The sequence below is a fragment of the Pseudophryne corroboree genome, chromosome 4, assembly GCF_028390025.1.
Source record: "Pseudophryne corroboree isolate aPseCor3 chromosome 4, aPseCor3.hap2, whole genome shotgun sequence".
NCBI lineage: Eukaryota > Metazoa > Chordata > Amphibia > Anura > Myobatrachidae > Pseudophryne > Pseudophryne corroboree.
In genome coordinates this window covers 155171879-155198966 of record NC_086447.1, presented here as the reverse complement: position 1 = coordinate 155198966, position 27088 = coordinate 155171879, and the positions used below count along the sequence as shown (strand labels likewise).

Genomic DNA, 27088 nt, shown 5'->3' with positions numbered 1-27088 from the left:
ACTGAGCATTGCACTTGGTTTTTGCTAAATAATACTGGAAAAGATTTTGGTGACAGAAATGACAAATCCTTGATAACATTATAATTCCCTTTAAATTACATCTATGTGCCGTTAGTATGGTGACAGCTGCGTAGCGTCATTTATTTACAGTATATTGTGGAAAGCAGCTTGGGATATTGAGGGACAGGGCCGGGCTTCTGGGTCATTAGGCCCCTCCGAAAATGAATGTGAATCGCGGGTGCTCGAGTAAAGAGCTGGGCAAAAATGATGGTGCTTCACATCATTTTAGGTCCACCCCCTCCACTTTGACCCACAAATGTCCCTGCATTATCTGGCTTATCCTGTCTGCTTCCCTAGGGGGATGCGGGGACTACCCAAGAAATCGTGAGTCTCCTGCAACTTCCGGGACAGTAGGTAAGTATGCACTGAATGTACAATGGAAGCTGCTCAGTCAGTTTAGTAAGCAAAGAGAGTTAGATTTGGGTGGGTTATATTGTTTCTGTGCAGGGTAAATACTGGCTGCTTTATTTTTACACTGCAATTAAGATTTAAGTTTGAACACACCCCACCCAAATCTATCTCTCTCTGACCATGCTATATCTGCCCCCCTGTAGTGCACATGGATTTGCCCATTTGCTAACAAATTTGCTGCTGCAATCAGATCTGAATTGGACACAGACCATCTAACTTAAGGCCTAATTCAGACCTGGGGGTAAATTTACTAAGATGGGAGTTCTATTTAAGATGGGATGTTGCCCATAGCAACCAATCAGATTCCAGGTATTATCTTCTAGAAAGTGCTAGATAAATGAGAAGTAGAATCTGATTGGTTGCTATGGGCAACATCCCATCTTGAATAGAACTCCCATCTTAGTAAAGTTACCCCCTGATCGTAGCAGCAAATTTGTTAGCAGATGGGCAAAACCATGGGGTTTATTCCGAGTTGATCGCTCGCTGCTGTTTTTGCAGCGAGCGAACAGGTTACTACTGCGCATGTGTATGCACTGCAATGCGTAAGCGCATCATACGGGTACAAAGCGGATTGTTGCTGGGCGATGGATTGTACAAAGGATCCATTCGCACAGCCGATCGCAAGGAGATTGACAGGAAGAAGGCGTTTATGGATTTCAACTGACCGTTTTCAGGGAGTGTTTGGAAAAACGCAGGCGTGTCCAAGTGTTTGCAGGTCGGGTGTCTGACCTCAATTCTGGGACCAGACAGGCTGAAGTGATCGCAGAGGCTAAGTAAGTTCAGAGCTACTCAGAAACTGCACAAACTGTTTTTGTACCACTCGGCTGCACAAGCATTCGCACACTTGCACAGCTAAAATACACTCCCCTGTGGGCAACGACTATGCGTTCGCACGGCTGCTAAAAACAGCTAGCGAGTGATCAACTCGGAATGACCCCCTTAGTGCAGACTAGTCTTTAGAAGATGTAAGAGTCTAACAGCACTTTGGTTCAACTATTGGCTCGACATGTTGTCTAATCACCCACGCTCCTCTTCATCTGTGTTTCACAATGTAACCCCAAGGAGGTAATCTTTAAAATACATACTTTCCTCTTTATATGAATAAATCAGCCTCAGCAAGATTGAATGTGCTGGAAATTACAGTGTACTTCTTCTAGGGATATGGGCCCTCATTCCGAGTTGATCGGTCGCAAGGCGAATTTAGCAGAGTTACACACGCTAAGCCGCCGCCTACTGGGAGTGAATCGTAGCTTCTTAAAATTGCGACCGATGTATTCGCAATATTGCGATTACTAACTACTTAGCAGTTTCAGAGTAGCTTCAGACTTACTCTGCCTGTGCGATCAGTTCAGTGCTTGTCGTTCCTGGTTGACGTCACAAACACACCCAGCGTTCGCCCAGGCACTCCCACCGTTTCTCCGGCCACTCCTGCGTTTTTTCCGGAAACGGTAGCGTTTTCAGCCACACGCCCCTGAAACGCCGTGTTTCCGCCCAGTAACACCCATTTCCTGTCAATCACATTACGTTCGCCGGAGCGATGAAAAAGCCGTGAGTAAAATTACTTTCTACATAGCAAAGTTACTTGGCGCAGTCGCAGTGCGAACATTGCGCATGCGTACTAAGCGGATTTTCATTGCGATGCGATGAAAAATACAGAGCGAACAACTCGGAATGAGGGCCATGAAGTACTATTCTGCACATCATGCCAGAAAATTGTATTGATATGCAGGGGAAACTAAGCCACTATGGAAGGCAGAGCAATGTCACCCGTCAGGCACACCGCTGAAGAGGTGCACACAACATTGCCTAATAATCTGAGCATGGCGTGGACCACCCCAATGCTTGCCAATGCCCCTTTCTAGCACCAGGGCCTATGAGATGTCTAAGGGGCCTATTGATATGACTCAAGATTCAATCCCTTTTCATGTCCCATCACAGCTAGTGTAGCTAAGGAATTGTATAATTGAAGGTCGTGCACATTAGTGTCAATGCAAGATTGTGAACAGCACACTGATGACAGACGATCATTGGTGGGGATGCATCAATATTCCGCAATATCCATGCGCGCAGGAGACAATGTTTCCAATTCATCAATGTTTGGTATCCTTTCCTAGTTTAGCTCTGGATTCCCTTCATGGTTTACTGCAGGGGTGGAGAATCTCCGGCCCGCGCGCCGTATAAGGCCCGCAAAGCCGTTTGCTCCGGCCCACCCGCTTCTCTGTGAGACACGCCGCCGCTCAGTCCGGCGGCAGAGTGTCTCAGCTGTCAGGACAGGGACTCAGGAGGAAAGCGCGGCTGTCGGGTGGGAGCGGCGGCGTGTAGAACTTGAAACCAGCCGCCGATTTGTGAGCCAATCAGAGCTCGCGGACCGGCAGCCAATCAGGAGCCGCGGCTGCTGGTCTGCGAGCTCTGATTGGCTCTCGAACCGGCGGCTGGTTTCAAGTCCTACACGCCGCCGCCCAACATAGCCGCGCTCTCCTCCGTGTCCCGCCGAAAGAAGCAGCGGTAAGCAGCACGGGGGATGGGGGGGGGGGGGGGACGGGGGGGGGGCATCTGTATACCTGGCACTGTGGGGACATCTCTATACCTGGCACTGTGAGGGGCATTTGTATACCTGGCACTGTGGGGGGCATCTGTATACCTGGCACTGTGGGGGCATCTGTATACCTGGCACTGTGGGGACATCTGTATATCTGGCACTGTGAGGGGCATCTGTATACCTGACACTGTGGGGACATCTGTATACCTGGCACTGTGAGGGGCATTTGTATACCTGGCACTGTGGGGGCATCTGTATACCTGGCACTGTGGGGGCATCTGTATACCTGGCACTGCGAGGGGCATTTGTATACCTGGCACTGTGGGGGCATTTGTATACCTGGCACTGTGGGGGCATCTGTATACCTGGCACTGTGAGGGGCATTTGTATACCTGGCACTGTGGGGGCATTTGTATACCTGGCACTGTGGGGGCAATTGTGGATCTGGCACTGCACTATTGGGGGCATATGTGTATCACGTCCCATTTTAACTGGCCACACCCATTTTTTGGCGTTCGTGCCATTGTCGCGCACACACAGTGCCTCTAAGGGGCAGACCTACTGGGGGGCAGGGTAATTTTTTAAGTTGAGAATTTTTGTATGGCCCCCAAAGGATTTTATAAATATCCAAATGGCCCTCGGTAGAAAAAAGATTCCCCACCCCTGGTCTACTGTTACAGTGTTGGACTGGGGCATGAAGGGCCCACTGGGGAATGCAGTGATAGGGGCCCATGTTTCTGGTCTCCAGAGGGAATGGGGCCAGCTGCCACAGAGGTTTGCCTAAACATTAGAGAGTGCATGGGCTGGGTCTTGATAAACATATATAAATATATATATATATATATACTAGTTAAAAGCCTGTCAAAATGACGGACACCAGGGACAGATTATAGGGGGAAAAGGTTGCTACTTACACAGGAGCTGCCGGGTTCCTGTAAGTCCTACTGCTGGGAGCTGGGGCTCTGTCATGCTGAGGGTGTAGCATTAGCCGTTTATATATATATAGATGCTGTATATCTGTAATGGGCAGGCTATAATGATGTTGCTCTATATACACCAGTATTGTCACGTGGAAGCTCAACAGTCTCCGCACAGCTCTTGCCCATTCTGGGGGTAGAGGACACCAGTACCCACCAGCAGCTGGCCGGAGGGATATGGGCATGGCCTGTTTGGGGTGTGGGAGAGGCAAGCACAGGACCCCATCCCTCCACTGGTGCACAGTATATATAAGGTAGATTATCTGCCTCCTCACCCACATCATCTGTAGCCCCAGCGACGACCCCTCCTCCTCCCAGTCACCACACTGCTCACCCCACCCAGGGTCTCGCCCTTCCTGCTATACTGATTCACTTTCTCCCCCTGCTGGTATAGGGGCAGTATATGGTGGGGGGTGCAGTGTACATAGGTAGGCCTGGCGACAAGGGGGAACAAAGGGGACACTTATGCAGGGCCTCGAGGTTCAGGGGGGCCCCAAGTATCAAGGACAGAAATAATGGGGCCACAGTGCCAATATTTCTTTTTAAAGTGTATGCTCCAACTGCTCAATTTAAGCAGGAAAACAATTATCAGGCCCCCTAAACCCTCCCCCCTCTTTGTCCAGTCCCTGTGATCCAAGCTGTATTGCCATCATTATGCATGTCACTGTGCTGGCACTTTTCTGTATGTCCCTGCCACAGCCACCGAAGAGCCGGGTAGCCCAGTATGAAAACCACCTGCTGGGCTCACTGACAGTCTGAGTCAAAGGCTCCATTATTTTTTTTATAATGTTTTTATTGAGAAGGAACATTCGGTACATGCGTAAAAAATAAGTCAAATACACAGGTATAGGCAAGGCATGGAAATACAGTAGGAAGAATCATCCAGGGCAGAACATTTGCTGACAGTGTTGAAATAACATCAACAATACAAAGCAATAGGCATGGAATACTGTGAGAAACAGCAGTATACATTAAGGAGTCCCGTTATCTAAACATAGTATAGACAGGAGAACCCCAATAAGTCACCTTAAAAGGGTGGTCTATCACCTTCTAGAACAGCCATATTGTACCAAGTGGAAAGACGAACAAAATGTCGGATACAATCCTTTTCCACATCGGTAAATGAAATAATATAAGGCAGCCAGACATCAAAAAAATTGTTAGCGCGCAATTCAATATCAAGGGAACATTCAACCCAATCCATTTGGTAGATATACTGAGGCCTGGGAATCATACATTGTATTGATGTATTATCTGTATGGATCCATTTTGAAAGAATAGTTATCTTAGCCACTGCGGCTATTTTAGGTAACAAACAACGAGTGGCCATAGTTGGATCTAAGGGGTGGAAAGGGGGATAATCATTCCACAGAGCCCAAGAAGCGTTCACTGTGAACGATATGTGTAGGACATTATTAACATATGACTGTACGTCATTCCAAAAGGATCGAACGATATCACAGGACCATAAATAATGAAAGATATCAGCTTCTGGGAGCAAGCACTTGAAACAATCCGAGTTCTCCGACACACCAATTATATGACGAAGTTTAGGCGTGTAATAAGCACTGTGTAATATTTTATACTGCATTTCAGTAAAGGAGGCAGAGATCAATTGTTTACTCAATAAGACCGAGGATTTGATGAGGGAATGTATTGAGAGACTAGGGAATACAGTTTTCCACTTGGTCAGACCAGTGGTGACCCGGGAAAGGTCAAGCTTTATCCGTATTTGGTCATAGAGTAGAGAAGTGGGCGTAGGACCCCCCCTTCCCTACGACCTAGAATTAAAGTGTCAAATGGGTTGTTTTGCTGACGGACTGAAAGCTCAAATAATAGTTTCCGAATATAACTACGGGATTGGAAATATGCAAACAGAGGGATGGAAGTCTGGGGGTGCAAATCCTTAAGGTCGGACAAGGCAAGGACCGAGGCACGATCTTCAGCAAAAAACTGATATACAAGACGTAGCCCCTGGAGGTGCCAATTAGTAATAACCACATCCGCCATCCCCCTTGGAAATCTGTATTAAAAATCAAAGGCATAAAAATAGATCTAGTGCATGATAAATGTAGTCGCTTACAAGAACTACGCCAAGCCAAATAAGGGGTATATATCAAAGGATTAGTCTTTAACGTCCCCGGAAAAGAAGCCAGTGGCTTATGTAGCAACACATCCAAAGTGACCCCAGAGAGAAATGCCTGATCCAAGGATCTATAAACATAATTATCCACACCCCCTATCCAATCCAATGCATACCGCAAATTCGAGGCCAGGGCATAATCTTGTATACTGGGTAGGTTAATATACCTCCCAGCAATAGCGGTTGCTGGAGTTTCAGCAGTGAGATTCTGGGACGTTTGCCGACCCATATCAATTTGGTAAGTGCCCTGTTAATAATAGTAATATCATGATTAGTCAAGAGAAAAGGCAGCATCTGGACCGGATAGAGGAGCCTGGGAAAGGAGACCATCTTAAACAGGTGACAGCGACCAATATAGGAGAGTGGCAAATGTTTCCATTTATCAAAGTCAGACAACATTTGAGAAATGAAGTGGGAAAAGTTGACTGAGTAAAGAGCTGAGACATCTCTAGAAAATCGCAGGCCTAAATATTCCAAACACTCCGAGGCCCAGCGGAAAGGGAACGAGGATCCCAAACCTAACTGTGCATCAGGATGTAGTGCTAACATCTCAGTTTTGTGAAAATTAACCAAAAAGCCTGAGATGTCATGAAAAGTATTCAGGATAGTTTGTAAACTGGGCAAGGCAAGTTTCGGATTGCTAAAGTACAATAATAGGTCATCGACAAAGGCCGACACCTTCACTTCCGTATCTCCCAACCCTATTCCCTGCCACGGAACCTCATGAATAAAAGTGCGGATTAGGGGATCAAGGGCCAAATTAAATAACAGTGGGTATAAGGGGCAGCCCTGACGGGTTCCCCGAAATAGAGGGGAAAAAATGGAATTTAAACCATTAATACAGGCCTCAGGGAAGGAATATAACATTTTAAATATTTCTATAAAACCAGGGCCAAACTGTTGGAATTGGAATATTCTCAGAAGATGCGACCAGGAAACATGATCAAAAGCTTTATCCGCATCGCAACTAACGATAATAGCATCTTTATTACCAAGCTGATGAATACGGTGCATAGCGACCACTAGCATGCGTACATTATGCACAGAGGTGCGTCCTTTAACAAACCAGTTTTGTGCTGGATGTAAAATTCTAGGTAAAATGGATTGCAAGCGTTGGTTTAACAAAGAAATAGGCCTATAGGATTGTACCTGAGTAGGGTCTTTTCCGGCTTCGGAAACACCACAATGCGGGCCGCAGTCTAAGCATGGGGAGGTAAAGTTCCAGAGAGTAAAGAATTATACAGGGACATAAGGTGTGGGAGTAAATGGTCTTTTAACATTTGATAGCATTCGGCCCCGAAGCCATCCGGACCGGGGGATTTACCTTTTACTAAAGATTTGATAAGGAAGAGTAGTTCCTGTTCCGTCACAGGAGTAGTTAGAGTCCCTCTCCTCATCATTAAGTGTCAGCAAACCAGCCTCCTGAAGAAAATGCAGACTCTCAAGAGGCCGATCGTTATATAGGTGTTTATAATAAGACTGAAATACAGCAGAGATTTCCGGTGTATCCGAAGCCAGGGATCCCGAAGGGAAAACAATTTGCAGAATATGCGAGGGTGCAGTCTGGGAATGTACCAAATTAGGTATACAGGGGAGGGGTCCTGGGCAGTGCCAGATTAAGGTCCACATGGGCCTGGAGCTGAAATTTATGAAGGGCCTATTTTGTGCCTCGGAAGGAGGTGTGACAATCGCTGTGGTGGTGTGACTAGTGATGTGACCAGTTTGGTGTGAGTGTGGTATAAATAGGGTGTGTGGCCTGTGCCATGAGTCTGGCTATCGCCGTGGAGGTCATATAGTAGCTAGTGCCTACCTTCAACCACTTAATAGTTAACTATAACAAGAAAAAGTTTGTGACCACCATATAATACATTGCATCAGTGACCACCATATCATACAGGGAGCATCGCAGTGACTGTCATATAATACAGAGAGCATCATGCAAAGTAGGTGGAAAGGGGAGCAAAGATGGGGCAATACAGAGCATATGTTTGGAAAGATTAGAAAAGATAGGGGCAATACAGAGTAGACCGGCAACTGAGGGCTCCTGGGACACACTTATCGACACAGACACCACTTTCTGACAGACACACTGATACAGACACACACACACACACACACACACACACACACACACACACACACACACACACACACACCACTTTCACAGACTTACTGACACATACACACTGACACATCTTACTGACACTTACTGATACACACATTAATAGACACAGACACCACTTACTGACAGATACCCCTTATGGACACACACATCACTTATTGGCACATACATACTTAATGACAGACACCCATTACTGGTTAAGATACAATTTACTGACACAAACATACAGGCATAAATACTCCTTACTGTCAGATACCACTTACTGATAGAGATTCCCCTTACTAACACAGATTCCACTTACTGACACAAATGCACTGACACAGGCACACTTACTGACACAGGCACGCTAAATGATACAAACACACTTACTGACACAAACAGCCCTTACTGACACAGAGACCCTTACTGACACAGAGACCCTTACTGACACAGAGACCCTTACTGACACAGACACCCCTTACTGACACAAACACACTTACATAAACAGACACCCCTTATTGACACGGACATCCACTACAGATAGCACTTACTAACACAGACACCCCTTCCTGATACAGATTCCACTTGCTGACAAACATACTGCCAGTCACACTTACTGACACACTTTTTGATACAGATACTCCTTACTGACAGACACCACTTACTGACACACACACACACACACACACACACACACACACACACACACACACACACACACACACACACACACACACACACACACACACCACAGATAAACTTACTGACACAGACACCACTTAAATATGGGAGAGGAGACCCCAGGACCTGATGTATGCTGCAACTCGCTGGGTTTTGCACACCTGCTTTGCGCAGACATTCATGGAGGCAGGGGCAGATTGGGATGGAAAACTAGCCAGGGACATTTCTGAAGTAGCCCTAAATAGGGGGTAGAGTCTATGAGGGGATGAGGTCTGATGGCATGGGGTTGGGTTAATGGTATATACAGTAAGAGGCACATGGAAGTGTGTGGTGACATATATGGGCATATGAATGTATCTGAAGGCGTGTAAGGGGCATTTGGATGGTCTGATGGCATATAAAAATGTACTAAAGCTGAGACTTTGCCTCATGACCCGCATACCTCCCTACGTCCTCCGGCCCCATCCTCTCCTCCATCACTCTGCTCCTTCCCTCACACTCCGGCCCCATCCTCTCCTCCATTACTCTGCTCCTTCCCTCACACTCCGGCCCCATCCTCTCCTCCATCACTCTGCTCCTTCCCTCACACTCCGGCCCCATCCTCTCCTCCATCACCCTGCTCCTTCCCTCACACTCCGGCCCCATCCTCTCCTCCGTCACCTGCTCTATCCCTCACACTCCAGCCCCATCCTCTCCTCCATCACCTTGCTCCTTCCCTCACACTCCGGCCCCATCCTCTCCTCCATCACCCTGCTCCTTCCCTCACACTCCGGCCCCATCCTCTCCTCCGTCACCCTGCTGCATCCCTCACACTCCAGCCCCATCCTCTCCTCCATCACCTTGCTCCTTCCCTCACACTCCGGCCCCATCCTCTCCTCCATCACCCTGCTCCTTCCCTCACACTCCGGCCCCATCCTCTCCTCCATCACCCTGCTCCTTCCCTCACACTCCGGCCCCATCCTCTCCTCCATCACCCTGCTCCTTCCCTCACACTCCGGCCCCATCCTCTCCTCCATCACCGTGCTCCTTCCCTCACACTCCGGCCCCATCCTCTCCTCCGTCACCCTGCTGCATCCCTCACACTCCGGCCCCATCCTCTCCTCCATCACCTTGCTCCTTCCCTCACACTCCGGCCCCATCCTCTCCTCCATCACCCTGCTCCTTCCCTCACACTCCGGCCCCATCCTCTCCTCCATCACCCTGCTCCTTCCCTCACACTCCGGCCCCATCCTCTCCTCCGTCACCCTGCTGCATCCCTCACACTCCAGCCCCATCCTCTCCTCCATCACCTTGCTCCTTCCCTCACACTCCGGCCCCATCCTCTCCTCCATCACCCTGCTCCTTCCCTCACACTCCGGCCCCATCTTCTCCTCCATCACCCTGCTCCTTCCCTCACACTCCGGCCCCATCCTCTCCTCCGTCACCCTGCTGCATCCCTCACACTCCGGCACCATCCTCTCCTCCATCACCCTGCTCCTTCCCTCACACTCCGGCCCCATCCTCTCTTCCATCACCCTGCTCCTTCCCTCACACTCCGGCCCCATCCTCTCCTCCATCACCCTGCTCCTTCCCTCACACTCCGGCCCCATCCTCTCCTCCATCACCTTGCTCCTTCCCTCACACTCCGGCCCCATCCTCTCCTCCATCACTCTGCTCCTTCCCTCACACTCCGGCCCCATCCTCTCCATCACCCTGCTCCTTCCCTCACACTCCGGCCCCATCCTCTCCTCCGTCACCCTGCTCCTTCCCTCACACTCCAGCCCCATCCTCTCCTCCGTCACCCTGCTGCATCCCTCACACTCTGGCCCCATCCTCTCCTCCATCACCCTGCTCCTTCCCTCAAACTCCGGCCCCATCCTCTCCTCCATCACCCTGCTCCTTCCCTCACACTCCGGCCCCATCCTCTCCTCCATCACCTTACTCCTTCCCTCACACTCCGGCCCCATCCTCTCCTCCATCACTCTGCTCCTTCCCTCACACTCCGGCCCCATCCTCTCCTCCATCACTCTGCTCCTTCCCTCACACTCCGGCCCCATCCTCTCCTCCGTCACCCTGCTCCTTCCCTCACACTCCAGCCCCATCCTCTCCTCCGTCACCCTGCTGCATCCCTCACACTCCGGCCCCATCCTCTCCTCCATCACCCTGCTCCTTCCCTCACACTCCGGCCCCATCCTCTCCTCCATCACTCTGCTCCTTCCCTCACACTCCGGCCCCATCCTCTCCTCCATTACTCTGAGCTATCCCTCACATTCTGGCCCGTCCTCTCCTCTATTACCCTCCTTACTTTACAGCTGCAGCGTTCAGTAAATGCCAGACAGATCTACAGTATTGCAGCTGCTCCTCACATGTTCCCATGCCTGCCCCCTCTATCCCTGCAGGCTGCGCAGCCACTGTGAAAAGTAAGGGAAATAAGAAAATGGAGCTTCTTGAAAACTATTCTTTCAAAGTCTGCAAGAATGCTAATACTGGTTATTAAATAAGCCCACTCTGGAAACACAAATTAGGTAAATGCATTTACCATTGGTCTTTCTCTGGTAATTCACTCTTTCTATGCCCAGACACCGTACAGGTGAACAGTTTATGACTATTTGAACTACTAGTGTTGGGGTGGGGGGGGGGGGGTAGCTATCAATCCATAACCTGTGCTCCCCGCCATCATACACAGCACACCTCGCACTGTGGTGTGTTTTCCTGCTCAATGCAATAAAGGAGGAAACGGGAGAGTGGGTGGAGTGTCTGAGGGAATCCCAGGCTGCCTCTGAGCTAGTAGATAAGTCCAGCACAGGCTGGAACATTTATTCCGCCGATGGCTAAGAGCACAGGGCTGTGCCCTCCATACTATGGTGCTCTAGGCTTGGGAGGGGGCAGGCCAATACCATAGGGTGAGACGAAAATGTGACAAGCAGCAGTGTAGATTAAAGTGGGCTATTGCTACCTATCACCGCACTTTAACAATAACTATGGCTCTACATTGTATTATTAATATATGTCACATCCACCTTACTGCTATTACTTAGGTGGTCATTCCGAGTTGTTCGCTCGCTTCTGCTTTTAGCAGCCGCGCAAACGCTATGCCGCCTCCCACTGGGAGTGTATCTTAGCTTAGCAGAAGTGCGAACAAAAGGGTCGCAGAGTGGCTACAAAATAATTTTGTGCAGTTTCTGAGTAGCTCAAGACTTACTCCTAGCTTGCGATCACTTCAGACTATTTAGTTCCTGTTTTGACGTCACAAACACGCCCTGCGTTCGGTCAGCCACACCTATGTTTCTCCAGCCACGCCTGCGTTTTTATCTGGCACGCCTGCGTTTTTCCGCTCACTCCCTGAAAACGGTCAGTTGACACCCAGAAACGCCCTCTTCCTGTCAATCACTCTGCGGCCAGCAGTGCGACTGAAAAGCTTCGCTAGACCTTGTGTGAAACGACATCGTTCGTTGTAATAGTACGACGCGCGTGCGCATTGCGCCGCATATGCATGCGCAGAAGTGCCGATTTTTTGCCTGATCGCTGCGCTGTGAACGAAAGCAGCCAAGCGATCAACTCGGAATGACGACCTTAGATCACAGAATAAAATTATTTTAGTGTCTCACTGTATAAAACCACCACTGAACTGCATTTGCTGGCAAAGAAAAATTATTATTATCAGTTATTTATATAGCGCACACATATTCCGCAGCACTTTACAGAGAATATCGGGCCATTCATATCAGTCCTGGCCCCAGTGGAGCTTACACTCTATATTCCCTACCTCATGTACTGTACACGCACACACTTACACACGAAGGTTAATTTATGTCAGGAAACAACCTGTGGGAGGAAATCGGAGTACCCGGAGGAAACCCACACAAGGGAAGAATATACAAACTCCACACAGACACATAGTGGGAATCAAACCCACAACCTCAGTGCTGTGAATAAATGGAGTCATCTATAATTTTATGACACATGAATGACCTTTAATAGGAGAGAGCTCCTCCCCTCTATAATACACTTTCAGATTATCAATCCATTTATGACATAAGCAATACCAGGCTCACCCTACATTAACCAACAGCAACAGCAGCCTGGTTTAAAGAAAATCACCATAAAACTTGTGGAAGAAACACAGTCTATGGGGGAGATTCAAATGTCTGAAAAGTCGGTTGGGTGTCTGTTTTTTCCTGTCTATTAGATAGACATCCAACTGACTTTTTAAACATTTGAATCTCCCCTTATGAGTCTTAAGGTGGGTACACACTGGTAGATATATCTGCCGATCAATTGATCGGCAGATATATCTATGGACGGATCGGGCAGCGCGTTGAGCATACACACTGCCCGATCCGTCGGGGGCTGACGTCATGAACTGGGCGGGCGTGTACACACACCCGCCCAGTTCAGCTGTCAATCACCGCCGGCCGCCGCAGCAGCATGTGTACGGGCGGACACACACAGCGATGCGCCAATATATCGGTAGATATATTGGCCGTCGGCTGTGCTGCGGGGCCGAAGCGATACGTCTGTGAACGACGGAGTTCACAGACATATTGGCCGTACACACTGGCCAACGGACCCGCGATATATCGGCCGTTCTCTTGAACGGCCGATATATCGCGGGTCCGTCTGCCAGTGTGTACGTGCCTTAACACATGCAGCAAGCCCCCAATAGACTGCCCCTGCGCCCCCCCCAATAATATTGTTCTGCTACCTGCACCCCCATTTATATTTATTTAAATTGTGCCTCCTGTACCCCCTTATAAACTTGTGCCATCCCCTTTATATATTAATTTAACTTGTACCTCCCCCCTATATATTTATTTACCTTGTGCCCGCCCCCCTAGTATATTTATTTATGCTACTCTCATCTTAAATAATATATTAAGATGTGCTTTTATTAATTTATGCCACATGAGCCCTTACACATTTATGTTGTCCCTGCCATATATATTTATTTATGCTATAACCACATTGCCCCTTTTATATTTTAATTGCACCTCCTGACCCCCTTTATATTTAACTTGTGGGCCTGCTCCCCCTTATATGTTTATTTAACCTACGCACACTATCCCCCCTTTATATATTTATATAACTTGAGCTTCCTGCCTTCTCCTCTATAATATAATTATTTACCCTATTCTCCCTGTCCTGTTACTGTACATTATATATGTACTGACGTTCTGACACCACCCACCTTGCTCTTCTGACAGGGTACATGGTGAAGAGTAAGCCAGTTCTACGGTACATCAGGGGCGGGGGCGGAGCTTCGGCAGTATGGGGCGGAGCCTCGGACGGGTCAGGGGGCGGAGCCTCGGACGATTCAGAGGCAGGTGCAGCCAGCCAGTTTCGTGGTCGGAACTCGGAGCTTCGCCCAGCTGCTTTGTGATGGAGGTTACCGAGCAGCCGGGAGGTGAGGGAGCTGTGCTGCTGGTGATGACAGGAATATTTCTTCCTGTCATCACTGGCTGCATTGAATTGGAGCCTGTGGGCCTATTTTCAATGGGGGGCCTGGAGCTGCAGCTCCATCCGCCCCATTGTTAATCCGGCCCTGGTCCTGGGGTGCACAGCGGTAATGAGAGGTGCGACCCTGCGGAGACCTTTCAGTAGAACTGCATATAAAGAAAAATGTTGCAGGTGCACAATTCAAACATTACCAATTTATTAATAATAATCATTGCAATAAAATTTTGCATTTTAAGCGAGGTTCTTCGCATAGTTATGGCCATAAGTAACAGCTTGGCCACCTCTCACTACTTTATCTTTCACTTCATTACCGCTCACTAATTTACCCCTGCTCTTTTCAGCAGCCTCTCTCACTAACCTATTTTCACTTTTTCACTATATATTTTTTCACTTTTGCGTTGCCCTGGGGTCACTCAGCTGCTTCATTTTTGGGGTGTCCCGCACACTAGATTTGTACCCCCCAAAATGTTAGGTACTTGCCCGACTAATGAGGTCACCTGGACGCGGTGGGCAAGCCGTTTCTTATGGCCATAACTATGCGAAGAACCTCGCTTAAAATGCAAAATTTTATTGCAATGATTATTATTAATAAATTGGTAATGTTTGAATTGTGCACCTGCAACCTTTGTCTTTGTATGCAGTTCTACTGAAAGGTCTCCGCAGGGTCGCACCTCTCATTACCGGTGTGCGCCCCAGGACCCCTCCCCTGTATACCTAATTCTGTGTATTTACATATACAATAGAAGGCCAGAGACCCCTTCTGCCTGGTGGTAGCACCCACGCCCACCTGTCCTATATATTGGTTTTAATTAGGTTCCTGACATTTCTTAGACTGCATGCAGAGCAAGGTGAGTCCTGCACAAATGTATATTGGATTATCAGATGGGGGGTGTATTTCTGGGGTGTGGTTCCCCCTGGACTGTTGTGGCTGTTTTGCCTCAGGAGCAACACATATTAATACTTATTTTCATACTTACTTTCATCCAGGGCTTAAAGTGGTCCTGGAGGGTGGGGGAACTCACCTCCCCCACAATTGCTCCCGGATAGCGCGCGCGCTGCAAAAGGGGTGTGGCCTCACAAGGAAGGGGCGTGGCCACACACAATTTTATAACTGTGCAACGTGTTCGTCTCCAGCAGGTGCATAAGTTATTACCAGACGCCCGGATCCGAAAAAGTTTATATTGCCCCCCCTCCTCGGCCCAGTCCAGGTATACACTCACAGCCACATATACACGCACTCACATATATACAAATACACACCCAACCAGATATACACACAGCATACACACACACATTATACAACTTATACACACATAGCCACATATATACACACACATAGCCACATACACATCTATACAAAGGGTGTGGTTCGTTTTATCGACAGTGTCTAGGTCGACAATGTTTAGGTCGACCACTATAGGTCGACAGTCACTAGGTCGACATGGATGGAAGATCAACAGGGTTTCTAGGTCGACATGTGCTAGGTCGACAGGTCTAAAGGTCGACATGAGTTTTTTTTTTGTTTTTTTTTGTGTCGTTTTCTTCGTAAAGTGACCGGGATCCCAAATTAGTGCACCGCGCCCCTCACTTGGCAGCTTCTCATTGGCTGGCGGTCCGTGAGCCGTGATTGGCTCACGACAGATTTTAAAAAAGCCGCCCCTTCTTTTAATTGGTGCTGCAGCCGGTCCGCCAGCCGGGATTGGCTGGCGGCCGCTGTCACCTTTACAATGCAGAAGGGACCTGATGCTGTGGGCGGGCGGAGGCGGAACTGGTTCCGCCTGCAATTAGAGGTGACGGAACGCAGTTCCGCCCCGTTCCGGCCCACTTTAACCACTGCTTTCATCCCTATCGTGTGTTTTGTTTCAATGTAATTAATTTCCTTCCTTCACTTTTCACTACTTTACCTCTCACTACTTTATCTTTCACTTCATTACCTCTCACTAATTTTATTGCAATGATTATTATTAATAAATTGGTAATGTTTGAATTGTGCACCTGCAACCTTTTTCTTTGAACGTACCAACTTAGCCAACAACCTCCCTGATTTATTACATCCACGAAAATAATTGTTACGCTGGATATTATGCGTGAAGTGAGCCTTTTCCGTGCACAATGTATCATAGGCATGCTTAGCTGCCATATAAGAGTTTCGGGCCTCATCTGAGTTGGTCAAAAGCAAATTATCATATGCAAATGCTAGTCTGGTACTATCATCAGCTATAATAGTGTTCAGCTTTTTGCATTTCTTGGCCACATATTCCATAAACTGGTTACATATATACATTTACTTATATACTATTTTTTTTAAAAACCCCTCTCTGCCAAGTCAAGGGGGGTTCTGGGGGCCCCCCAGATATATCAGTGTACCTGGCCCCAAGACTTCTGTTGCCGGCTCTGTACATAGGGTGGGTGTGTGTGTGTGTCTTTGTCCCTCTAGTGGCTACCATTGGCACCACAGAGGTGAGGAGCAGTGTTAGATTAATGTAACCGTAAGTGAAAATCAACAAAAGGATAAAAAATTCAGTCAATTTTGAATATGAAAGGTAGTTATAAATGGCAACTGCCACATTAAAATCTACCCCTACCCCCACTCTCTGTCATATTCAGCAAGTGTCAGATCAGGGTTTTCTAGTGATAAGCGGGTTCGGTTCCTCGGAATCCGAACCCCCCCGAACTTCACCCATTTTACACGATTCCGAGACAGATTCAAATCTTCCCGCCTTGCTCGGTTAACCCGAGCGCGCCTGAACGTCGTCATCCCGCTGTCGGATTCTCACGAGATTCGGATTCTATATAAGGAGCCGCGCGTCGCCGCCATTTTTCACTCGTGCATTGGAAATGATAGTGAGAGGACGTGGTTGGCGTCCTCTCAGTTTTATTCAGGTGGCTGCAAATATCTGTGCTCACTGCTTTATTGTGGGGACCAGCAGTATTATATAGGAGGAGTACAGTGCAGAGTTTTGCTGACCAGTGACCACCAGTATTATACGTTCTCTGCCTGAAAAACGCTCCATGTCTGTGCTCAGTGTGCTGCATATATCTGTGCTCACACTGCTTTATTGTGGGGACTGGGGACCACCAGTATTATATAGGAGGAGTACAGTGCAGAGTTTTGCTGACCAGTGACCAGTGACCACAAGTATTATACGTTCTCTGCCTGAAAAACGCTCCATATCTGTGCTCAGTGTGCTGCATATATCTGTGCTCACACTGCTTTATTGTGGGGACTGGGGACCACCAGAATTATATAGGAGGAGTACAGTGCAGAGTTTTGCTGACCAGTGACCAGTAGTATTATACGTTCTCTGCCTGAAAAACGCTCCATATGTGTGCTCAGTGTGCTGCATATATCTGTGCTCACACTGCTTTATTGTGGGGACTGGGGACCACCAGTATTATATAGGAGGAGTACAGTGCAGAGTTTTGCTGACTAGTGACCACCAGTATTATACGTTCTCTGCCTGAAAAACGCTCCATATCTGTGCTCAGTGTGCTGCATATATCTGTGCTCACACTGCTTTATTGTGGGGACTGGGGACCACCAGTATTACAGGTTGAGTATCCCATATCCAAATATTCAGAAATACGGACTTTTTTGAGTGAGAGTGAGATAGTGAAACCTTTGTTTTTTGATGGCTCAATGTACACAAACTTTGTTTAATACACAAAGTTATTAAAAATATTGTATTAAATGACCTTTAGGCTGTGTATATAAGGTGTATATGAAACATAAATGAATTGTGTGAATGTACACACACTTTGTTTAATGCACAAAGTTATAAAAAATATTGGCTAAAATGACCTTCAGGCTGTGTGTATAAGGTGTAAATGTAACATAAATGCATTCTGTGCTTAGACTTAGGTCCTATTACCATGATATCTCATTATGGTATGCAATTATTCCAAAATACGGAAAAATCCGATATCCAAAATACCTCTGGTCCCAAGCATTTTGGATAAGGGAGACTCAACCTGTATATAGGAGGAGTACAGTGCAGAGTTTTGCTGACCAGTGACCACCAGTATTATACGTTCTCTGCCTGAAAAACGCTCCATATGTGTGCTCAGTGTGCTGCATATATCTGTGCTCACACTGCTTTATTGTGGGGACTGGGGACCACCAGTATTATATAGGAGGAGTACAGTGCAGAGTTTTGCTGACCAGTGACCACCAGTATTATTCGTTCTCTGCCTGAAAAATGCTCCATATCTGTTCTGCATTGTAGTATATAGTAGGAGTACAGTGCATAATTTTGCTGACCACCAGTATATAATATATAGCAGTACGGTATAGAAGGCCACTGCTCTACCTACCTCTGTGTCGTCAAGTATACTATCCATCCATACCTGTGGTGCATTTCAGTTGTGCGCAGTATATATAGTAGTAGGCCATTGCTATTGATACTGGCATATAATTCCACACATTAGAAAATGGAGAACAAAAATGTGGAGGATAAATAGGGAAAGATCAAGATCCACTTCCACCTCGTGCTGAAGGTGCTGCCACTAGTCATGGCCGAGACGATGAAATGCCATCAACGTCGTCTGCCAAGGCCGATGCACAATGTCATAGTAGAGAGCATGTAAAATCAAAAAAATAAAGCTCAGTAAAATGACCCAAAAATCTAAATCAAAATCGTCTGAGGAGAAGCGTAAACTTGCCAATGTGCTATTTACGACACGGAGTGGCAAGGAATGGCTGAGGCCCTGGCCTATGTTCAAGGCTAGTGGTTCAGCTTCACCTGAGGATGGAAGCACTCATCCTCCTGCTAGAAAACTTAAAAGAGTTAAGATGGCAAAAGCACAGCAAAGAACTGTGCGTTCTTCTAAGGAGAGTCCAATTGTGTCGGTTGCGATGCCTAACCTTCCCAACACTGGACGGGAAGAGGTTGCGCCTTCCACCATTTGCACGCCCCCTGCAATTGCTGGAAGGAGCACCCGCAGTCCAGTTCCTGATAGCCAAATTGAAGATGTCACTGTTGAAGTACACCAGGATGAGGATATGGGTGTTGCTGGCGCTGGGGAGGAAATTGACAAGGAGGATTCTGATGGTGAGGTGGTTTGTTTAAGTCAGGCACCTGGGGAGACACCTGTTGTCCGTGGGACGAATATGGCCATTGACATGCCTGGTCAAAATACAAAAAAAAATCACCTCTTCGGTGTGGAATTATTTTAACAAAAATGCGGACAACTGGTGTCAAGCCGTGTGTTGCCTTTGTCAAGCTGTAATAAGTAGGGGTAAGGACATTAACCACCTAGGAACATCCTCCCTTATACGTCACCTGGACCGCATTCATCAGAAGTCAGTGACAAGTTCAAAAACTTTGGATGACAGCGGAAGCAGTCCACTGACCACTAAATCCCTTCCTCTTGTAACCAAGCTCCTGCAAACCACACCACCAACTCCCTCAGTGTCAATTTCCTCCTTACCCAGGAAAGCCAATAGTCCTGCAGGCCATGTCACTGGCAAGTCTGACGAGTCCTCTCCTGCCTGGGATTCCTCCAATGCATCCTTGAGTGTAACGCCTACTGCTGCTGGCGCTGCTGTTGTAGCTGCTGGGAGTCGATCGTCATCCCAGAAGGGAAGTCGGAAGACCACTTGTACTACTTCCAGTAAGCAATTGACTGTCCAACAGTCCTTTGCGAGGAAGATGAAATATCACAGTAGTCATCCTGCTGCAAAGCGGATAACTCAGGCCTTGGCAGCCTGGGCGGTGAGAAACGTGTGTCCGGTATCCACCGTTAATTCACAGGCAACTAGAGACTTGATTGAGGTACTGTGTCCCCAGTACCAAATACCATCTAGGTTCCATTTCTCTAGGCAGGCGATACCGAAAATGTACACAGACGTCAGAAAAAGAGTCACCAGTGTCCTAAAAAAATGCAGTTGTACCCAATGTCCACTTAACCACAGACATGTGGACAAGTGGAGCAGGGCAGACTCAGGACTATGTGACAGCCCACTGGGTAGATGTATTGCCTCCCTCAGAAAGAACAGCAGCAGCGGCACCAGTAGCAGCATCTCGCAAACGCCAACTCGTTCCTAGGCAGGCTACGCTTTGTATCACCGCTTGCCATAAGAGGCACACAGCTGACAACCTCTTACGGAAACTGAGGAACATCATCGCAGAATGGCTTACCCCTATTGGATTCTCCTGGGCATTTGTGACATCGGACAACGCCACCAATATTGTGCGTGCATTACATCTGGGCAAATTCCAGCACGTCCCATGTTTTGCACATACATTGAATTTGGTGGTGCAGAATTATTTAAAAAACGACAGGGGCGTGCAAGAGATGCTGTCGGTGGCCCGAAAAAATTGCGGGCCACTTTCGGCATTCAGCAACCGCGTTCCGAAGACTGGAGCACCAGCAAACACTCCTGAACCTGCCTTGCCATCATCTGAAGCAAGAGGTGATAACGAGGTGGAATTCAACCCTCTATATGCTTCAGTGGATGGAGGAGCAGCAAAAGGCCATTCAAGCCTATACATCTGCCTACGATATAGGCAAAGGAGGGGGAATGCACCTGACTCAAGTGCAGTGGAGAATGATTTCAACGTTATGCAAGGGTCTGCAACCCTTTGAACTTGCCACACGTGAAGTCAGTTCAGACACTGCCAGCCTGAATCAGGTCGTTCCCCTCATCAGGCTTTTGCAGAAGAAGCTGGAGACATTGAAGGAGGAGCTAAAACAGAGCGATTCCGCTAGGCATGTGGGACTTGTGGATGGAGCCCTTCATTCGCTTAACCAGGATTCACGGGTGGTCAATCTGTTGAAATCAGAGCACTACATTTTGGCCACCGTGCTCGATCCTAGATTTAAAACCTACGTTTTATCTCTCTTTCCGGCAGACACAAGTCTGCAGAGGTTCAAAGACCTGCTGGTGAGAAAATTGTCAAGTCAAGCAGAACGTGACCCGTCAACAGCTCCTCCTTCACATTCTCCCGCAGCTGGGGGTGCGAGGAAAAGGCTAAGAATTCCGAGCCCACCCGCTGGCGGTGATGCAGGGCAGTCTGGAGCGAGTGCTTACATCTGGTCCGGACTGAAGGACCTGCCAACGATTACTGACATGTCGTCTACTGTCACTGCATATGATTCTGTCACCATTGAAAGAATGGTGGAGGATTATATGAGTGACCGCATCCAAGTTGGCACGTCAGACAGTCCGTACGTTTACTGGCAGGAAAAAGAGGCAATTTGGAGGCACTTGCAGAAACTGGCTTTATTTTACCTAAATTGCCCCCCCTCCAGTGTGTACTCCGAAAGAGTGTTTAGTGCAGCCACTCACCTTGTCAGCAATCGGCGTACGAGGTTACTTCCAGAAAATGTGGAGAAGATGATGTTCATCAAAATGAATTATAATCAATTCCTCCGTGGAGACATTCACCAGCAATTGCCTCCAGAAAATACACAGGGACCTGAGATGGTGGATTCCAGTGGGGACGAATTAATAATCTGTGAGGAGGGGGATGTACACAGTGAAAGGGGTGAGGAATCGGATGATGGGGAGGAGGTGGACATCTTGCCTCTGTAGAGCCAGTTTGTGCAAGGAGAGATTAATTGCTTCTTTTTTGGTGGGGGCCCAAACCAACCAGTCATTTCAGTCACAGTCGTGTGGCAGACCCTGTCGCTGAAATGATGGGTTCGTTAAAGTGTGCATGTCCTGTTTATACAACATAAGGGTGGGTGGGAGGGCCCAAGGACAATTCCATCTTGCACCTCTTTTTTTCTTTCATTTTTTTTTGCATCATGGGCTGTTTGGGGACTATTTTTTGAAGTGCCATCCTGTCTGACACTGCAGTGCCACTCCTAGATGGGCCAGGTGTTTGTGTCGGCCACTTGGGTCGCTTAGCTTAGTCACACAGCTACCTCATTGCGCCTCTTTTTTTCTTTGCATCATGTGCTGTTTGGGGACAATTTTTTTAATCTGCCATCCTGTCTGACACTGCAGTGCCACTCCTAGATGGGCCAGGTGTTTGTGTCGGCCACCTGGGTCGCTTAGCTTATTAATCCAGCAACCTCAGTGCAAATTTTAGAACTAAAAATAATATTGTGAGGTGTTCAGAATAGACTGGAAATGAGTGGAAATTATGGTTATTGAGGTTAATAATACTATGGGATCAAAATTATCCCAAAATTCTATGATTTAAGCTGTTTTTGAGGGGGTTTTGTAAAATAAAACACCCGAATTTCAGGGAGGTTTTGCCAAAACGCGTCTGAATCCAAAACACGGCCGCGGAACCGAATCCAAAACCAAAACACAAAACCTGAAAAATGTCCGGTGCACATCACTAGTGTTTTTACATAATTAGCTGCAGAATGTAACATCTCCCTAAATGATCACTTTCATTTTCATTTGGTCTGTGTGGCGGCCTCCAGTGGCCACCAGTGCACATAACAGAGGTGAGGAGCAGTTGGTCTTTTATTATATACTGTAGGATAGTAAATTCTGCTAGTGCATGCATGGTAATTGACCATATAAATAATGGCACTTCCACTACACCATAGTCCTATGCAGTATAAGGTAACATATATAAAATGATAATGCACAGACTGTAACCTGATCCCTAGAGGAGGAGTAGGGGGTTCCATGCAGTGGGGCCAACCAGAACTTTCTCCTGTACCCCTTTTGGCCAGTCCTACCCTGGTTACTGATAATATTTACAGGTGTCAGATTCCCATTAGCAGCCAGGTGGAGGTCTCGCAAGGTTTCTTGGCTCTTGTTTAAGTGTGTAAATAAACTTTTTGCTTTTGGCTTTTTAATTACTGCTGTGTTATGTACTTGCGCCTTTTGAACTTATAAATTAATCTACCAGTGTTGGTTTGGATATACAGTACTGTTAAGTTCGATTAACTTACAGGAAAAGAGCAATACCTTAAATACACAAATGTTCAGGCCACTGCGACCGTTAAGTGTGTGTGTGAAACCCCTATCAAATGCGTGCACGTTGCGTAAGCACGCCGTCACGCTGTGAGCACAAAGTAGCAACATGTGTGGCGGAATGCACTTTATAACCCCTAACAGGAAAGGAAATGTGGCACCAATTGTATATGTAATGTTGAGGTCCAACCCAGCAACAAATATTTACTCAAAAAGGGGGTACAACAGAAATACAATCACATAAGAGAAAAGGCTACAATCAATGGATAAATACGTTTGTTCGCCTACGCCGCCCGGTTCCGGTCCTCAGTCAATCTGGATAGATGACCTTCAGAGAATGTGTCTGACCGGCCAGAAGGCTTGGCTTTTATACAATTGTCCAAATCATGAAACAAAGGAAACTGTAATCTCTTCACCCATAGGTCAAAGGGCTGGTCATTTACTGTACAGGAGGAGTCATAGGTCGGTTTGAATAGGTGGGCGATGCCTGGTCCAGGTGCACTTGCAGATGCCCTCCACTGGGTTCCCGCCGAATATCGAGAGTACAGTAAATACAGTGTGATATTAATATTCTGTGCGCAGGAGCGTGCTACATTCTGCAAACTGCTATCGGAATAGTGCCCTTGAAATACTGTACAGCTGGATACCAAACACCACCTCCTAACCTAATTCTGTCCTCTCATATCCTGTAAAGTTGAATCTCTTTGTTGTTATACCTCTGAAGTAAATGTAACTTGCTGGTGTGGTGTGTGTAGACTATGGGGTAAATTTACTAAGAATCGTATTTTCCCGTTTGAGGTCAAAGTTCAATCACGAATGACATCGAAAGTGTAAATATGCAACTTTTTGAATTGATTACGACTAATTTACTAAGCTGCCGTATTCTGCATTTTCGGTTTTTCCGATATCGATGTCATTCGTTTTTTTAGGCAGTGTTTTACGTGAGTGACTTGTAAAACACTGCCGACTTTAATACAATGAATCTCGGCTGGATCTGAGAGATCCGTGCTGGGCTTCATTGTGCACCTTGTAAAAAAAATAAAAAATGTTTAAACTTAAAAAAAAAATTGCGTGGGGTCCCCCCTCCTAAGCCAAACCAGCCGCGGGCTCTTTGAGCCGGCCCTGGTTGCAAAAATATGGGAAAAAAATTGACAGGGGTTCCCCCATATTTAAACAACCAGCAACGGGCTCTGCGCCTGGTCCTGGTTCCAAAAATACGGGGGACAAAAAGCGTAGGGGTCCCCCGTATTTTTGAAACCAGCACCGGGCTCCACTAGCTGGACAGATAATGCCACAGCCGGGGGTCACTTTTATACAGTGCCTTGCGGCCGTGGCATCAAATATCCAACTAGTCACCCCTGGCCGGGGTACCCTGGGGGAGTGGGGACCCCTTCAATCAAGGGGTCCCCCCCCCAGCCACCCAAGGGCCAGGGGTGAAGCCCGATGCTGTCCCCCCCATCCAATGGGCTGCGGATGGGGGGCTGATAACCTTTGTTGAAAGTAATGAATATTGTTTTTAGTAGCAGTACTACAAGTCCCAGCAAGCCGCCCCCGCAAGCTGGTACTTGGAGAACCACAAGTACCAGCATGCGGCGGAAAACCGGGCCCGCTGGTACCTGTAGAATTACTACTAAAAAAATACCCCAATAAAGACATTACACACACACCTTGAAAGTATAACTTTAATGCATACATACACACCACCATATACACATACTTACCTGAACTTTGTGGTCAGCGGTTGACCGAAAGTAACCTCACCGCTGACCACAAAGTTCCCACCATTGGTTACAATGGAGCGCATAGGCGCTACATTGTAACACTGCCGTGTGCCGCCTGTCAGACAGTACAGGAGCACACAGCCGATCAGGAGGGTGCCACAACATGGCGCTCCCTGATTGGCTGAAGAAACCCACTTAGACATCAGTCAGAGGGGGTTTCTGGCATTCGGGGAAAGGGGTCCCATGTGAAAACATGGGGCCCCTTTCAGTTCGTGGTCGGGTGTCCCGTTTTTTTATTTTTACAAGTACGTGGATTACAAATGGATTATCCGAGGAGCCCTCTACACTGGATTTGGTGAGTAGAATTTTTTCAACAGGTACACCATGGATTCTACATGGAGAAGAGGACCGACCCTCGTGTGAACATAAGGTAAGTATGTGTATATAGTGGTGTGTATGTATGCATTAAAGTTATACTTTCAAGGTGTGTGTGTGTAATGTCTTTATTGGGGTATTTTTTTAGTAGTAGTACTACAGGTACCAGCGGGCCCGGTTTTCCGCCGCATGCTGGTACTTGTGGTTCTCCAATTACCAGCTTGCGGGGGAGGCTTGCTGGGACTTGTAGTACTGCTACTAAAAACAATATTCATTACTTTCAACAAAGGCTATTAGCCCCCCATCCGCAGCCCATTGGATGGGGGGGACAGCCTCGGGCTTCACCCCTGGCCCTTGGGTGGCTGGGGGGGACCCCTTGATTGAAGGGGTCCCCACTCCCCCAGGGTACCCCGGCCAGGGGTGACTAGTTGGATATTTGATGCCACGGCCGCAAGGCACTGTATAAAAGTGACCCCCGGCTGTGGCATTATCTGTCCAGCTAGTGGAGCCCGGTGCTGGTTTCAAAAATACGGGGGACCCCTACGCTTTTTGTCCCCCGTATTTTTGGAACCAGGACCAGGCGCAGAGCCCGGTGCTGGTTGCTTAAATATGGGGGAACCCCTGTAAATTTTTTCCCCATATTTTTGCAACCAGGGCCGGCTCAAAGAACCCGAGGCTGGTTTGGTTTAGGAGGGGGGACCCCACGCATTTTTTGTGTGTGAAAAATTATAACATTTCCCACCCCTTCCCACTGAAAACATGCACGGATCTCATGGATCCGTGCATGCCTATACAAACACGGGATAAAAAAGCAGGTCTGTTTTTTTTTAGCACTTTTTCACGATTTGTATTTCATCACGGCAGTGTTTGGCTATTGTCGGCAGTGTTTGTGGTTTTGCACTTTTTAGTAAATTCCCGATTTCTACCAAATTGCAGGCGTATTTGACCGATGGTGTATTGATTCGTGATTTTTTCCTAGGACTTCCAAAATATTACGAATGCCCTCATCACTGCCGTGATTTTTGCTTAGTAAATTACCGAGATGACACTTTGAAGAAAAAACGGCATCTCGGTCAAAATCGGGACATTAGTAAATATACCCCTATGTGTAAATTGTGTACTATGTGGATTAAATATGAGATATGTCTTTGTGGCTTTTCCATGCAAATACATATGCTACCGCAGGACTTTGTGAGCCACATGCGAGTATGCGCACGCACGACAGAACAAGCACCCGCACGGAGGCCACTCTGTATGGTGTTTGCACATGATGCGTGTGGCTATAATATTTTCGACTTCGACAGTACATAAGCTTATAATTATGTATGTTTTTTTTAATCTGTATTTTTCAATACAAAACTATTTCCCTGTGAGAGAGCACCTACCAAGACAAGAGGTCTGAGCGTTGCCGGTTTTTTTAAAGCAGCGATAATTTACAAGGCAAGACCATCCTAGTTTTGCCTTGTCAATGATTGTGACTTACAAAAAATCAGGCAGCCTCCGACAAAGGGCCTAATTCAGACCGTATCGCTGGGCTGCTAAATTTGTTGTCCTGCGATCAGATAGTCGCCCGTGCAAGTGTGCGATTCCTCAGTCAGCGGACAGCTGCAAATCCGTTCTCACTACACTCACCATTGAATGAATTTTCCAGTGTGTGCAGTGTGTACGCATCCCAGGACTTACTCCTGCAGTGCGGTGAGAACAGGCTGATCAGGTATGGAGTTGACGTCTCACACCCTCCCTAAAAACGCTTGGGAACG

The 27088-nt window shown here is 47.5% G+C and overlaps 1 protein-coding gene across 1 annotated transcript in view; it reads left to right on the top strand.

Annotated features, from left to right (window-relative positions):
* Positions 1–27088, top strand: part of IL20RB (interleukin 20 receptor subunit beta) — a 64272-nt gene that overhangs the window by 17784 nt on the left and 19400 nt on the right. The window lies entirely within an intron of this gene.